The sequence below is a fragment of the Ostrea edulis genome, chromosome 7 (genome assembly GCF_947568905.1).
Source record: "Ostrea edulis chromosome 7, xbOstEdul1.1, whole genome shotgun sequence".
Lineage (NCBI taxonomy): Eukaryota > Metazoa > Mollusca > Bivalvia > Ostreida > Ostreidae > Ostrea > Ostrea edulis.
Window position 1 is genome coordinate 21,537,396 of NC_079170.1, and position 16,923 is coordinate 21,554,318.

Below are 16,923 nucleotides of genomic sequence, written 5' to 3' on the forward strand. Positions count from 1 at the left end.
TCGTCACGCTAACACACAACACGCCGTTAATATATGCTAACATACAACACGCTATCACTCTAATGCAATCTGGTTGTTCCTTCGTGTCGTTGGTCATTTTAGAACAAAAATCATCTTAAATTACTTATACTTATGAACAGTTATTTGAAGTTAGGTCTAATTATTCAAAAAATAACTTTAGAGAGTACAAAGGATAAATTATCTTTAAACTCAATATTCTCAAATACCTGATACTGACATCGCGCATGGTGCATGCGTTACTTTGACATGCATAAGACAATCCCCCACAAAGTTTACACAGACATAGATTAGGTCTTACATATGTTGTCTTCAAATTCTTATCTCTAAATCAGTTAAAGAAAGGCTCAAATCCTATAGATTGGTCTATTTCTATAAAAAAAAAATCGACCCGTTTCTAATGTCAAGGATGGACCAATCCAGCTGAAATGCAAACTGAACTTGTATTCCTCTGAGAGGACACTTGTGACTAAATTTCAGGGCAATATCTGTATCTGTTATGAAAAAAGTCTGGAAAACTATTTTACCTACTGTTACCCCAAAAGTAGGTCAAGGACGGACCAATCCAGCTGAAATGCAAACTGAACTTGTATTCTTCTGAGAGGAAGCTTGTGACTATATTTCAGGGCAATATCTGTTATGAAAAAAGTCTGGAAAACTGTTTGATCTACTTTTAGTCCTAAAGTACGTCAAGGACGAACCAATTTAGCTGAAATGAAACTGAACTTGTATTCTTCTGAGAGGAAGCTTGTGACTATATTTCAGGGCAATATCTGTTATGAAAAAAAGTCTGGAAAACTGTTTGATCTACTTTTAATCCTAAAGTAGGTCAAGGACGAACCAATTAAGCTGAAATGAAAACTGAACTTGTACTTCTCCAAGAAGAAACCTGGAACTAAATTTCAAAGCAATATCTGTATCTAAAATGAAACAAAAGACCCATGGGCCACATCACTCATGTGGCCGTGCCATTATTCACCTGTTGTGATTTTTAAAAGATTTTTATTAATCAATCTTTATTCCTATGAAATAGTATAACCCCATATTGTGGCATCAACCTAGCGCCAGAGGATCAACACATATAACTGAAAATAAATTCACATAACACCGAGATGCATCAACACTAACATTATCTTGCTGTTCTGGATAAGACCAAGGTCATATATCATAGTATGATATGAAGACCTTACCTTAAGAAATGTACTTACAGAATATGAAAGCTCCACCTGAAATAGTTCAGGAGATAAAGTTCTCAAGATATTTAACAGGAAACATTTTCTTATAAGGAAGTCAAATTTGAAGGTCACAAGATCAAAGGTCATAGTATGAAATAAAAGGTCTCGCCATGAAAAATCAATATACAAAATATGAAAGATCTAACTTGAATAGTTCAAGTGATATTTAATAAGTAGGTCCAGCTCTAAGGTCAAAATTCACCAAATAATTAGGTCTTCCCATGAAGAACCTAGTATATACAAGAGATGAAATACCTACCTTAAATAATTCAGGAGAAATTGATTACGTCAGGGTTTTTGTTTTGAAGAAGTTCAAACTCTAAGCTAGGTCAAAAACACCATTATGTATAAAGCCTTGCCATAAAGAATCTATATACAAAATTACCACTTAAAGCAGTTCCAGATATATTGAATATGTTGTTTTCTTAAAAGTAGGTCAAACTCCAAGTTCAAGGTCCCAAGTTCAAACAGCATGATATGAAATAAAAGGTTTTGCCATAAGAAATATATATACAAGATATGAAAGATCTGCCTTAATTAGTTCGGGCCACATTGTATTGGTCATGTTTTTAATAAAAGTAGGTTAAATTTCCAGCTCAAGGTCAGAAGATCACACAACATTGCATCACATGAAAGGTATTTCCATAAAGAATGTATATACAAACAAGAGGCCCACATGCCTTATCGGTCACCTGATTACTAGTGAAAAAGTATCACTACTTTCATGGGCTATGAAATCTAGAAAAAAATTCCTGTTCTGAATATCTAAGCTAAATTCTAATGTTCAGCAACAGTATAAAACAAGATGTGTTCTAAAAACTTCACTGCCCTCAAAAGTGCATACACTGATGAAAGACTTTAAATAATAGGTGTATTAAAGTTAAAACATCAAAAGATATGACTAATTTGGACTCATCTTAAAGTCATAACCATGGGTTGTGAAATTCACCATTTTTGTACATCCTTTTCTGCTATTCCTAAGTATGCATTTAGATTTTATACAGTACGTATCAGCAAACTTACACATAAATACTATATACTAAGTTTGGCCCCAACCTGGGGTCAAAACGTCAAAACCCTTACTCTGGGGAAAATCAAATTTACAATTTTTGTAAAAGACTACCTGTTCTATCCATTTAGTTTCAATTTAGTATAAAAAGCACTAAAGAAAATGCTATTTAAGCGTTTTACACATGAACACTATATAACAAGTTTGGCCCCGCCCTGAGGTCAGAACCCCTACCCCGGGGATCATGAAATTTACAATCTTGGTAGAGGCCTTCCTGCTCTACATCATTATGCATCAAGTTTTCCTTACATGTGTGTGGTTCTGGAGAAGATTTTTGAAAATTGGTCAATTTTCGGTAGTTTTTGCCATGCCCCTGAGGCCCCAGGAGTTCAGGAATCCTGAAATTTACAATTTATGTTCCCTTTGTTCCAAATATGTTTCATACCAAATTTGAAAAGAATTAGATTGATAGTTATCAAGAAGAAGTTGAAAATGTCTATTGTTCACACATTTAACAACTGAACATTTTGGCTCCACCCTGATACCAAAACCCCTACCCCTGGGATCATCAAATTTACAATTTTGGTAAAGGACTATCTGTTCTTTCTAAATATCTATTTACTTTCAATTTAGTATCAATAGCATTAAAGAAGATGTAATTTAAGTGTTTTACACATAAACACTATATAACAAGTTTAGCCCCGCCCTGGGGTCAGAACCCCTACCCTGGGGATCATGAAATTTGCAATTTTGGTAGAAGCCTTCCTCCTCTACATCACTATGCATTTAGTTGTTTTGTTTTTTTTTGCATATGTGTGGTTCTTGAGAAGAAGTTGTTTGAAAATGTCAATTTTGGGCAGTTTTTGCCCCACCCCAAGGGCCCCAGGAGTGCTCGAGTCCTGAAATTTACAATTTATGCCCCCCTTGTCCCAATGATGCTTCATACCAAATTTGAAAAGAATTGGACTGGTATAGTTATTAAGAAGTTCTGAAGTTAAAAATGTTCAATTGTTAACGTATTGTCCTATATATCAGTATATAACACTGATTCCCTACTGTGACCCCAACCTAACCATGGCGACCACGAATTGCACAAACTTGGATCTACTCTAAGTCAGGAAGGTTTCATGTAAATTTAAACTTTTTTGGACCAGTGGTTCTTGAAAAGATTTTCCCCTGCATCCTGACGCATGTAAAACTTTAATTCCCTATTGTGTCCCGAAAATAAAATGAAAATTTCAGGAAAAAAACTCCGACAGTTTAAATCCGAATCAAATGAAACTTTGATATATTGTTGGGAACCAGGTAATGAAGACCCCTATTGATATTGGAGAAAAAAGGTCAAAGGTCAAGGTCAGAGTGACCAAAAATAGAATGAAAATTTCAGAAAAATTTGGTTTTCGGATGATAAATCCGATAGTTTAAATCCGAATCAAATGAAACTTTGATATATTGTTGGGTACCAGGTAAGAAAGACCCCTATTGATTTTGGAGAAAATAGGTCAAAGGTCAAGTTCACAGTGACCGAATTTAGAATGAAAATTTCAGAAATATTTGGTTTCCGGATGATAACTCAGAAAGTTTAAATATGAATCAAATGATACTTACAGATATTGTTATGTACAAGATAAGGAAGACCCCTATTGATTTTGGAGAAAATAGATCAAAGGTCAAGGTCACAGTGACCGAATATAGAATGAAATTTCAGAAATATTTGCTTTCAGGATGATAACTCAGAATTAAAGTTTAAATCCGAATCAAATAATACTTGGATATATTGTTGGATACCAGCAAAGCAAGGCCCCTATTGATTTTTGAGAACAATGGTCAAAGTCACAGTGACCGAATATAGATTGAAAACTTCAGACAAATATGGTTTCTGGACAGTAACTCGAAAAGTTTAAAACTGAAATTAGTTCTTCACAATTATAAATATGCCACATCATTCCTGACTTTACAATGTATCCCATGCAACTCGGCTCATGCACCCCTGGGTGCATATACTGATTTTTAACATCTTAAAAATCTGCACTATGTCAGGAAGAATTTGCGTAAGATTGAACTTTTCTGGCCAAAAGTCTTGAGAAGGTTTTTAAAGATTTCCGAATATACTTGCATCTGAAATTTTGATCTCCAGTTGTGGCCTCATCTTACTCCTGGGGACCATGCTTTGAATAAACTTGAATCTGCACTGTCAGGAAGCTTTCATGTAAATTTCAACTTTCCTAACCCAGTGGTTCTTTAGATGGAGATTTTTAAATGACCACGCCCTATTTTTGCATTTTCGTGATTATCTCCCCTTGGGGAAGGGCATTGCCCTTTGTTTGAATACACTTGAATCCCCTTCACATAAGAAAGCTTTTTGCCAAGTTTGGTTGAAATTGACCCAGTGGTTGTGGAGAAGGTGTAAAAAGTAAAATGTTTACAGATAAATGGACGGACACAGGTGATCAGAAAAGCTCACTTGAGCTTTCAGCTCAGGTGAGCTAAAACTGAAAGATGTATCACTTTGGCTGTGGTTTTGGTGAAGAAGTCGAAAATGCAGATTGACGGACATTGGACACACAGTGATCAGAAAAGCTGAAGTGTCGAGCCATTATTTTCTTCAAAACTAAAACAATACTGATATTTAAGTTTTGTTTTGATCTGTAATGGACTCATCTGGAAACCATTTCTTGCTATATATTAGCAGATGTTTCACCTCAAGAACAATATTATGCATCATCCTGAAGTCATGAAAACTCCATATTTGATTAATTGATTGATTGTTTGCCGTTTTCCTCTCAACAATTTTTCAGTTATCTGGTGGCACCCAGTTTTTATTGGTGGAAGAGAGAACCCAGATACAATGTACCTGGGAAGAGACCGCCGACCTTCCTAAAGTAAACTGGGAAACTTTCTCATTTACCAGCGCGAGCGGGATTCAAACCTGAGCCGACCAAAGGTAAGACGCCGTGTGATTTTGAGCGTGATGCTCTAACCACTCGGCCACGGAGGCCCATCTCTACACTTGAATTTTCACTAGTACTCAAACTCAAAGGGTACTTTTGATATAGCATCTGGACACCAATACGTTACAGACAAAATGACAGACCCAAATCAATACCCCAATATCCTACTTTCACAACAGTGCTAAACAAGAATTCACAAATTAAGGTACACGACTTATGTTTCCAACAGGTTTTACTTAGTCAAATTATATTTAAAATGGGTATTGATTCTAGTAATATTACATTTCAAAAGAGTACCGGTATTCACTTCATTATTATAATAATGACATCATTGATTATGTTGGGGGAAAATCAAAATTGAACAAAACAAAGAAAGACATTGGCTTTTAGCACACACCGACAAACACACACACAAAATAAACGCTGTTTTACAGTAGATCTACATTTCTGAAATAGACAGATGCAATCACACAGACCAGGCCCTGGGATCGTGTTACAAATTCAGATTTATCGAAATCTCAAACAGATCAGGCCCTGGGATCGTGTAACAAAACTCTCAATCACCTGAAAGACGTTCATTACTTTTGAACTGAAACTTTAATTTGCAGACACTAGAAATTTGATGAATCAATATTGAAAAACAATTTTATTTTGGAATTATTGACTCCTCAATCATTTCATCAAAAATTTTAGATTTTGACTAAAGCTTTAGATGTTTCATGATCCAGGTGCTTGTTAAGAACAAAATAAATAGGTTCAGTTTGTATATCTATCAACATGCAACGCTGGACATCCCCTCATTAACATGGTCTATCTCCAAAAATGTTCTCTAATGACTTTCTCTCTTGATCAATAAGAACTCAGATTTTTGTCAAGATAGCATAATTATCATTCCTTCATGTGTCATTGAAATGTTATTCCAAATACAACTCAAAACCTCTCAAAAATATTTTTATCTAGTGAGCAAACTTTAACCTTTTGCATTTGAAAACCAATTGGAACCCATGTCATTATGCAAGGCACCTGGAATTTGAGATTTTTTTTTCCAATCGCTCAACCATGTAGTATACATCTGAAATTTGGAATTTCCTTTCCTATCAAGTGAACCATGTACATTTGAATTTGAAAACCTATAGGAACATAAAACCATCAAACATAAGAACAAATGCATTATCAGCATGTTACTATATCTCAGTGAGAGACAGACATCCATATCAGATTTTTCTGTCACATCACTCATTATGATATCATAAACTATTCTGGATTGTATGTTAAAAAGTGAAACAAATATTTTGTATCGATGTCATCAAAAATCAATTTGTTGAAGCTTTTTCAAGGACAGTATTAGGATATTTAGATTACACATAAGTATGCTCATTTGCTGTCTAATTACTTGACATTTGATTTCAAAACAAAGATTCTCGTAAATTTTGATGTTTTCTCAGTTTTCAAAACAGTCCATGAAACTGCAAAAAATATGTTAAAAATAATCCTTCATTTGCTTTCGTGGGGAAGCAAACTTCCACCTCAAGAGCAAAATTCTATGTCTATGAAGAATTCTATTGATCCAAATGCACCTCTTCTACAAAGGGATAATAAAAGTTGTCCTTAATTTTCCTCTGCTACATTGATAGCTGTTATGATTTGGGTGATGTATAAAGATGTGGTGATCGTGATATACTTCTGCAGACTCTATGCTAAATCTTTCCTTACTTACATACATACACATTCAAAAGTAAAGGCGATTTAATAACAATGGCGATAACATAATAGTTCTAGCAAGGTTTCATACAAAGTAAATGTATATTTGCCATTCCACTATCTAGAGGTCAGCAAAACCTATAGAACTGAAACTCGCAATAAATCAATGCACAAGACTTACAAAAGTACTGGTTACGAAACAATGGGGACCAGTATTGCCATTAGTAGCCAGTGCAAATTGAGGTGGTACAACTGACAATTTACAATGAAATTCTTAGAAGTCTTCATACAATAATCATTATTAATCTTAGACAGAACAAGTGATTATAATTCTTAATACAATTGAAATCATGCAATGCAATTCTTGTATGGAACAATAAAAGTGTGCAATTATATTTTTATGTCTATACTGTATATGTAATTACACGTAAATTAAACCGTCAATAATTCATATCCTTGTTATTGAATTCCCACTACGCAAGCCCAGAGCCACAAACAACAAACCAGGTGAAGACATACAAAAACCTGGTTCATTTCTCCCAAAGTCTACAGATGATTTATGACCTAGTATAAAATGATTCTCCAAAAACGAAAGTTTGTAGTTAAAATTTGGTGTGAACTGTGTTCCTAGGGTATTTTAACTTCCTAACCTCAGAACATTAAGAATATGTCATCATGAAAATCATCTTTTGGTCATATTTTTGTTTATCATACATGTACTTTGAACACATGGCAACATTCAAACAGTGACATAACCAAACTGAACATCAGATAATGCAAGTACATGTACTTTTGAAAGGAATTCTTTGTATGGCTGGAGTGTGGCCAAGCTAAATTGTCTAAAAACAGTTACAAACATTGCAGATTTTACATTATTGCAATGATGTAATTTTAAACTAACAAGCTTGAGAAAATAGCTAAGAACAATTGTTTTATTGTGAGCAATTTCCTTTGCTACATGTATATGTATAGACACATTAAGCATTAGAATAACATAGAAACTTTCAAATGTAAGTCAAGCTTGTCTAGAAATTATTGAGACATCTGATTCCGTTTTACTTAAATCTGTATGTTAAAGGGACGGATTCATGATTTCTACCTAAATTTTGTTTTTCACTTTTAATGATGAAAATATACTGTCTAATCCGTTTTTATAAAAGGTTTCACAAAAAATCTAAGGTTATACATTACGACAGAAGCTCAGTGTAGAGAGTTTATCATGTGTTTTGTAAACAAAGATTGTTTATGAAGTTTTCAAAATAAATGGATATTGATCCAAGTTCTATATTTATAACATTTTAAGTATTTTTTAGGTAAAATGTGTCATTTAAAAGTTAAATTTTTGACTGCGGAAAATTAAGACGCTTTAACTTACAAAATTAACCTTATGCAGGTTTGTACCGGTAAATATGAAAATACTTGAGTCTTTGTTTACAAAATACACACGAGTTAAGGCTATAATATTGCTCTTATCCTTGCATTCAGAGGGTCCAAAGTTTGGTTGTCATACATTAAATGAGTTATATTTTTAATGTTTAACATCAAAGATTAAATATATTTTTATTAAAAAAGCGTGAACCAATCCCTTTAATGGAGACAATACTTTAAAATTATTAACATTTCTTTTTACTATAGTACATGTAACTATAAAGAACATGCATAATCATTGCTCTCTCTCTCTCTCTCTCTCTCTCTCTCTCTCTCTCATTCTCTCTCTCTCATTCTCTCTCTCTCTCTCTCTCTCTCTCTCTCTCAGGTGTAATATTTTACAAAATCATCATAAACATCTCAGTAGACCAGTCACACAATTGATACTGGTAGATTGATCTGGGCACAACACAGAACAATTTTGAACATAAAATTATAAATATAGCTGGAAATGTTTTTAATTAATCAAACGCACATCAATAATCAGATTAAGAAATGTAAAACACAACATATACTATAATAGAAATAAATATCATAACCCAAATACAGATGTGCCATTTAACTACATGTCATATCATTTGAAATTGCAGTCACATGATTTAACTTGATGCCATCTAGTCATGTGACTTGCATCTGTTCAGTGAAGAACTGGATACCGCCTAGTCGCATGCCTTGAAATGAAGAAGTCATATGACTATGATGTATTTAATCATGTGACTTAGGAACGTACCATCTGATAGAAGCCTATCTTGAGTTTATAAATCATGAATGAAGCTGTGTGATTCTACAATAATCTGATCAACTGATACATACAAACAAGACACGTGGCAAAACATTTCAATTCTATCATACAACTCTGGTGAAGAAGTCAACAATCAAACTAAACTGATGTAGCTAGAACTGAACATCATCTAAACACATTGTAATTGACAAACTATACATAAAGAGGATTATCAAAACTCCTCGTCGTCCGGCGACTCCTCCCCAGTAAACCAGATGTCCAGCAACACATTATCCAGCTCCGCCTCCAGCTCTAACAGGAACAGCTGATCCAGGCGATTGTCATACTCCTCCAGGAAATCCCAGAGATTGACCCGACCCATCACGTCAATATCACCATCCGCATTCTGCCGTCTTCTTCTGACTCGTGGCTTGGGTTCTGCTATTGTTCCATCAGGGAAAGCATGAAGATAGAAGCACTTGTCGTTAAAGGGGCAGTCTCCCGAACCATTTTTCAAGTATTTGCAAGTTTTATTACTAAGGGAAAAAGGGTAAAATTAATTTTTCAATTACATGCAAGGTGAAGATAACGAACAGTGATCAATCTCATAACTCCTACAAGCAATACAAAATAGATAGTTGGGCAAACACGGACCCCTGGACACACCAGAGGTGGGATCAGGTGCCTAGGAGGAGTAAGCATCCCCTGTTGACCGATCACACCCGCCGTGAGCCCCATATCCTGATCAGGTAAACGGAGTTATCCGCAGTCAAAATCAGTGTGCCAAGAACGGCTTTACAATCGGTATGAAACACGTCAGACAGCATTTGACCCAATGCGAGGTTGTATTGACGAACTAGATCGTTATAACGATCATAGAATTTGCGAAATGCTGACTTCAATCGAGACTGTTGAAATTCCTGTACCATCAACTTGTTTGTCAGTAGCTTACCTCGATTTAAAAACTGACAATACCTAGAACAAGCTCTTGCATATCGAATCAGTTGAGATATATAAACACCATATGCAGGTGAGAATGGAATATTGCTACATAAATGTGGGAAGTTGACGATGGAGAAGCTTAAATCATCCCGTTTGTCATACAGTTGAGTTGTCAGTTTGCAGTTAATGTCTTGTATTTCAATAAATTTGATAAAGTCCATCTCCATCTATGTGGGCTTACTGTAAAGCAACTTTTATTGAAAGGCGTTTGCAACAAGAAACCTTTGCGACTGATCCACAGACTAAATGAGAGATCCATAGTGGCTAATCTTCGCAAGAACGTGGCATTTACAAAATCTCGCAGATTTTTCGTTCACACAAAAATAAGTTCATTTACAGGATAATCAGAAGAATACCAAAGAAATTATCAGACTTAATACATATTAAGAATCTAGGCAAAATTAGAGATTTTACAAGCAACAAAATGTGCTGTTGAAGTTGGCCTCATGAGCAATTATATGAGCATTAAGATCATTGAAATATATGCAATTCTTCTGCATGGTCATATGTCATGCAAAAAAAAAAAAATCAACCACAGTAAATCCAATAAAGATTTATACAAGAGTGTTTTCAAAAATTTTCAAGGTATCGAAAATATTCTGATTATTTTATTGTACATATAGATAAAATCACCATTGTATCAATACAGTAAACACAGTTTATAAAGAATTCAAGCTTACAGTAAAACATGGTTACAGTGAACACATTTATAAAGAATTCACGCTTACAGTAAAACATGGTTACAGTAAACACATTTATAATGAATTCACGCTTACAGTAAAACACGGTTACAGTAAACACACTTATAATGAATTCACACTTATAGTGAAACACAGTTACAGTGAACACATTTATAATGAATTCACGCTTACAGTAAAACACAGTTACAGTAAACACATTTATAATGAATTCACACTTACAGTAAAACACAGTTACAGTAAACACATTTATAATGAATTCACACTTATAGTGAAACACAGTTACAGTGAACACATTTATAATGAATCCACACTTACAGTAAAACACGGTTACAGTAAACACATTTATAATGAATTCACACTTACAGTAAAACACGGTCACAGTCAACACATTTATAAAGAATTCAAGCTTACAGTAAAACATGGTTACAGTAAAAACACTTATAATGAATTCGTGCCTACAGTAAATCACGGTTACAGTAAATACACTTATAAAGAATTCACGCTTACAGTAAAACATGGTTACAGTCAACACACTTATAAAGAATTCACGCTTACAGTAAAACACGGTTACAGTAAACACACTTATAAAGAATTCACACTTACAGTAAAACACGGTTACAGTGAACACACTTATAAAGAATTCACACTTACAGTAAAACATGGTTACAGTAAACACACTTATAAAGAATTCACACTTACAATAAAACACGGTTACAGTGAACACACTTATAAAGAATTCACGCTTAGAGTAAATAATGGTAACAGTACATACACTCATTAAAAAATTCACGCTTACAATACAGTAAAACACCGTAAACACACTTATAGATAATATGATATTTTAAAAAAGAGTTTCTATGCGAGATTTGTTGATTTGATTTAAATTAAAACACTGAGGTTTAATATTCTATCAAAATACACCCAAATACCATTCAAAAATACAAGGAGGGGGAATGGGACGTGACGTCCTTTACACAAGCACCTGTGCGTTTAATTGATCAAGATATATTAAGACTCGCGGTGGTAAAAAGTAAAGTAATGTAAATTTTATTTAAAGTCGGCACTATATACATTCAACATGTCAAACACAAACTCTGTAGAGCTTTTTAACCGACTATCACATTCAAGTATATCAAGGACAAAGACACATAGCATGCATGTACACATATACACAGACATATCACAGATTAACAAAAGAATACAAAATAAAAGAAAACTTTCATGCAAGAATATACAAGAATATACAGATACGATGGTTTTGACTGATCGCCCGACAGGGGATGCTTATTCCTCTTATGCGACTGATCCAACCTATGAATGTACCCCCACCCCCATGCTTGAAGTTATGAACATTGACATGATGTATGAAATTACCTCTGCCCCCCCCCCCCCCCACCCCCCCCCCCGCCCCCCTCCCCCGATTAGATAAAAAGCGGGGGAAAATCTTAGTTACTTACAACTTATTTCGTGCTTATTAACTGATCTTAATTTATTTGTAGATGATGTCAGGTTTGCTAGTTAGACTCCAGAGTGATGATAGCGCAGAGGAAAGTTGTTAGGGTATGGTTAGAAGATAGGGTTACATCATATTAATGGTGGTGCAACAGGGATAAGTCATTATGATCACTGTTTAACTTAAAGAGATATTTATTTAAGTTAAAGTGACATTTTATTTTTTTTAAAGAGATATCTCTTTTGGTTATTCAAGAGATATCTCACTAGCGTAAAAAGATATCTCTCTCACTTACATAGATATCTCTACAAACAATAGAGATATATCTGTAGTGTAAAGAGATAGCTCTCTTATTTAAAGAGATATCTTATTTTACGAATAATTAGTAAAAGGGCTTGCCATACACAAGTTCTAGTTTGGGCGCTCGGCGTCTTACTTCGAGAACACTCGTATTGTCGGGTTCGTTATGCGTATATTTTATAAGCGAAAATCTTTATTCATTGGCCGCTAGCTACTATTGTCTGCTAGATTGACTTAGGGCAGTTAGACGCGCAGAAAAATCGAGACGACAATCCATTCAACATACAGAGAAGTGTAATGCTAAAGGTAACGTTATGATAAATCATAGGAATAACATCTCTTCATCAAAATGTCGGTCTTATCTAAACATCGGATTACTTAGGAGTAATAAAAAAGCTAAGTCAATTTAAAACGAAAGTTGAGGGGTGGGAATTCCAAGAAATTTGATAATTTGCTGACTAGGCGTATAGGCCAGATGCCGATTGTTTTTTTATTATGCCTAGGGGATAGAATTTTCCCTGAAATACGTGGGTAGGTGGTATACATCATAGTCAGATTATGACAGGCCAATGAAAAATCATTTTTTCTCTTTTCAATACACGTATTAACACTTCACGAAAGTTACGTCCCTTGTCCGCCATCTCCCGGATAAAAATCGTATTTCCATACGGACACAGACTACCAATTATTTTGCTATACATTCCTTTATAACATAAAAATTAATATAAAAAATTCCACCGCCTCAAATTACCTGAAATTTGGTACAGACTTAGAGCAATTGAAGTCCAAAAATATTTGTGAATCTCAGGAAAACCCACCGCACACAAGTCCTGTTATGACACCGCAAGTAACCCCTACCCTGTATATTTCCCTTTGAGAAGCAGGTAAACAATGACCCCTCCTACTACACACTTAAGAGCAGAATTTCCCATTATTATATATTTTTTTTAAATTTTCAGACCCTCTTCTTTCCATCTATATGCCCTATAATAACACAAATCCACCCCACATACATTCCCAAGAATTTTTAAGAAAAAACCTCTATTTATAAACAGGCACTACTTGCATGGTCAATGAAATAGGGGTACAATTAGTAGTCTGTAACCATACGTTAGCCTTTGTAATTTTATCATCTGTAGCTTTGACATTTGTTATTTTTCCATCAATTGCAGTCAACTACAATTGTGCCCTAGATTGGGGCAACCCATTAAGGCCAACGATAAAAATTGTTGAGTTTCCGCTAACGTTCCAGAAAAAAATAGGGTAGGTAGGTAGGAAATAGATTTTTTTTTTTTTTTAATTTTATTTTTTCAAAGTATGCAAAAACATTGTAAACTCTAACAAGTGTAGTATAGGAAGGAGGAGAAAATCTTTAGCTGGACTGGGAATCGAACCCGGGACCCCTGCATTACTAGGCAGGTGCTCTAACCACTGAGCTATCCAGACCGGTATCCAGTCCGTATAGCCCTAATTACTACATTCCTCCCTCCTTAAGATCAATTATAATTGTCTTTCAATATCAACCCAGGTTCTTTTCGCCCCTGACAGGGCCAACCTGCACCACCAGGGGTGGTCAACGGCACCAAATGTAGTATGGGAAGGAGAAAATCTTTGGCTGGATCCCTGCATTTCTAGTCAGGTGCTCTAACCACTGAGCTATCCAGGCCGATATCCATGGTCCGTATAGGCCTAATTACTGCACAAGTTAAATGTTCTATTGAATTTTATACTTTCAAAATAAAATTTTGCTTAAATTGCATTGCAAGGAAACTTTCAATCATAACATTTCACCCGTTATTGGCTGAGGATTATTTCCAGATGTTTTATAAGAAACTATATTTTTCAATGAAACATATCTAGCATAAAACACAAAAGTTAACTCCTCTATGCCACTATGCTCTACAAGTACCAGATATATTGTTTCTACATTTAGATTGGTTGTCATAGGAATACTTCTATTGGATATGTTTGACAGGAAAATAATGTGATGGTTTTGAAAAAATATATTGAATCATCACCGAAATATCAACATCATTAACATATTTTAAGTTTATTAATACATTTCTGAATGTATTTTCACAATCTAAATGGAACAAGGGTAGGAAGACAGTCTGGGCAGATCCCACTTATCCTAATGGGATCCAACTCTCTTCCAGCTAAAACTTTTTACCGGACATAAATTTTTATTTTAAAAACAATCTGCACATCTTTTTTTCCTCTCGGCTCTCACCAGCCATCAACAACTCGGATGCGCTCACTGCTTTATTTGCGGCCTTTTTCATAGTGTTTTCAGTTAGAACTGCAGCAGAAACCAAGGATGTGCATACAAATTTGACAGACTGGACATCCATGTCTGTCACTCTGCATCATGACCTCCATATAAAACTAGGGTCCCCGTGTATACACAGTAATACCCGCTGAAACGATAGCATACGACAGTGCATGGCTATAAATAGCCACCGTCTAAAAACAACATAGGAGTTGGCAATTTTAACAAAAGAAAGTCTTCTATGAAAACATGACACTTGGCAGAGTCTCTCGACCGTCTGTTAACTTCAATTGTTAAATCATCATTGCGTGAGCACGCATGGAGGTAGCCACTGGGTCAACCATCATCCATGCTGTTAGTTAGAAACATCATCAATGTTGTTTAAACGCTTGACACAATACCATGCAATTTTGTATATCATTAAAGCGTTTGAATGACTTCATCTCAATGTCTAACTAAAACGAAAACCAAGAACCGGGAATATATTATTTCCGGGTTAATGACGATTTTTTTTTTAAATATCGAAAAAAAAATTCTAGGGTCGGGGCTATAATTTAGGGTCGGTCGGGTTAGCGGAAACACAACACATTTTATCAGTGGCCTAACTTGTATGAAAACTTGGTAATTGGCTTAAATTCAAAGTAATAACATCTTACATTTGGTAAGGTAAAGAAGGAAAACTTGGTTTTTCACCGATTGTATCAATACTTGATAGAGAATCTATGACTCAAAGGTCCATGCAATGTCTACAGGTATACTGGTGACACAGGTTGTGAACAGGACTGCCGCCCCAACAATTTTACAAAAAATAAATTAAAAACAAAATGCAAAAGACGGTAATGTGTACTCATTAGAGCAGCGAGTATAATGACGATCTGTGGTCAATGGAGCGACAAGTGTGAAAGCTGTTGTTTACACATGACGTAAAATGGGATGTACATGTATGTCTGTATACCTGTACCCGGCAGGTGTAAATAATAAAAGGGGCTTCGTTGCTGTAAGAGTGGGTTTGTTACAAATTGTTCATTGACTTGTCTAATTAATTGTCCGATCGATGATTGGAAGCTATAATGATTCTAAGTTGTAAGTCATTAAAGAATTATCGAAAAATATTAGAATTTATGAGGATATAAATCAAAGGAAAATACTGAAAATTACTTAAAATTCAATGTTTAAATCAACTTGATGAAATTTTTTTTTTTACCTTTGTCACACATCTTCCTGCATTTCAATTTATTTTTAAATGGAGGGATTAACAAGTATTAATAAACATGTTTATCTTAATTTCCTAACCGTTGTTTCGGCAAGAATCCAGAATTGCGTTCTTTCAACCCCTCTTGGTTTAAACGTTCCATACGTATGGTTACATTATGACGTAGTATCAAAATATTACATTTTGTCTACTCTATGAAATATTTTTTATGCATTATATATATTGAAATCATCGATTCAGAAACATTAATTACACTAAACAGGATATGTGTGAGAATATTTTTTTCAAATCTTTATTCTCCTCTAATATTCAGGCAAAAGATATGAAACATCTTAAGCTTCATTCAAAATCTGAATATTGCGATGAAATGATTGATAAGTCAATAATTCCATATAAATGAAAATGTAATTCAAAATTGCTTCTTAAAATTTCTAGTGTCTGCAAATTAAGAGTTTCAGTTCAAAAGTGATGAAATCTGAGTTTGTTACATGATACTGGGTCTGGCTTATAAGTATTATGCAAGGTGAAGATAACGAACAGTGATCAATCTCATAACTCCTACAAGCAATACAAAATAGATAGTTGGGCAAACACGGACCCCTGGACACACCAGTATTATCTGGTGGTGTCTTTACGACATTGACAGAATAGGAAAAGGATATTAAGATTCAGACGGAAATCTTGATTTAAGTCAAAATATGTTAGTTAGACCCCCTTTTTTGATCCAGTTTGCCTCCAAATGACACATACTTGTCGCCGCCCCTGAATAGGTATATTCTATAGGACTGCGTGTATGTTCTTGTGCGTAACATATGGATATGCACAACTTGTGTATGCTTCACTTTTCCTTCCTAACTTGAAAACATACATATGAATTTCAAAGTACATGTATATAACCAGGTATACATGCACGTACAGGCCT

General features: G+C 34.7%; 1 protein-coding gene across 1 annotated transcript in view; it reads left to right on the forward strand.

Moving 5' to 3' along the window:
• Positions 1–12,708: 12,708 nt before the first annotated feature.
• LOC125656913 (uncharacterized) overlaps positions 12,709–16,923 on the forward strand; it is a 31,501-nt gene continuing 27,286 nt past the window's right edge. The window contains exon 1 of the mRNA XM_056143674.1: positions 12,709–12,825. The gene's annotated coding sequence lies outside the window, so the exon portion shown is untranslated. The remainder of the gene's footprint in view (positions 12,826–16,923) is intronic.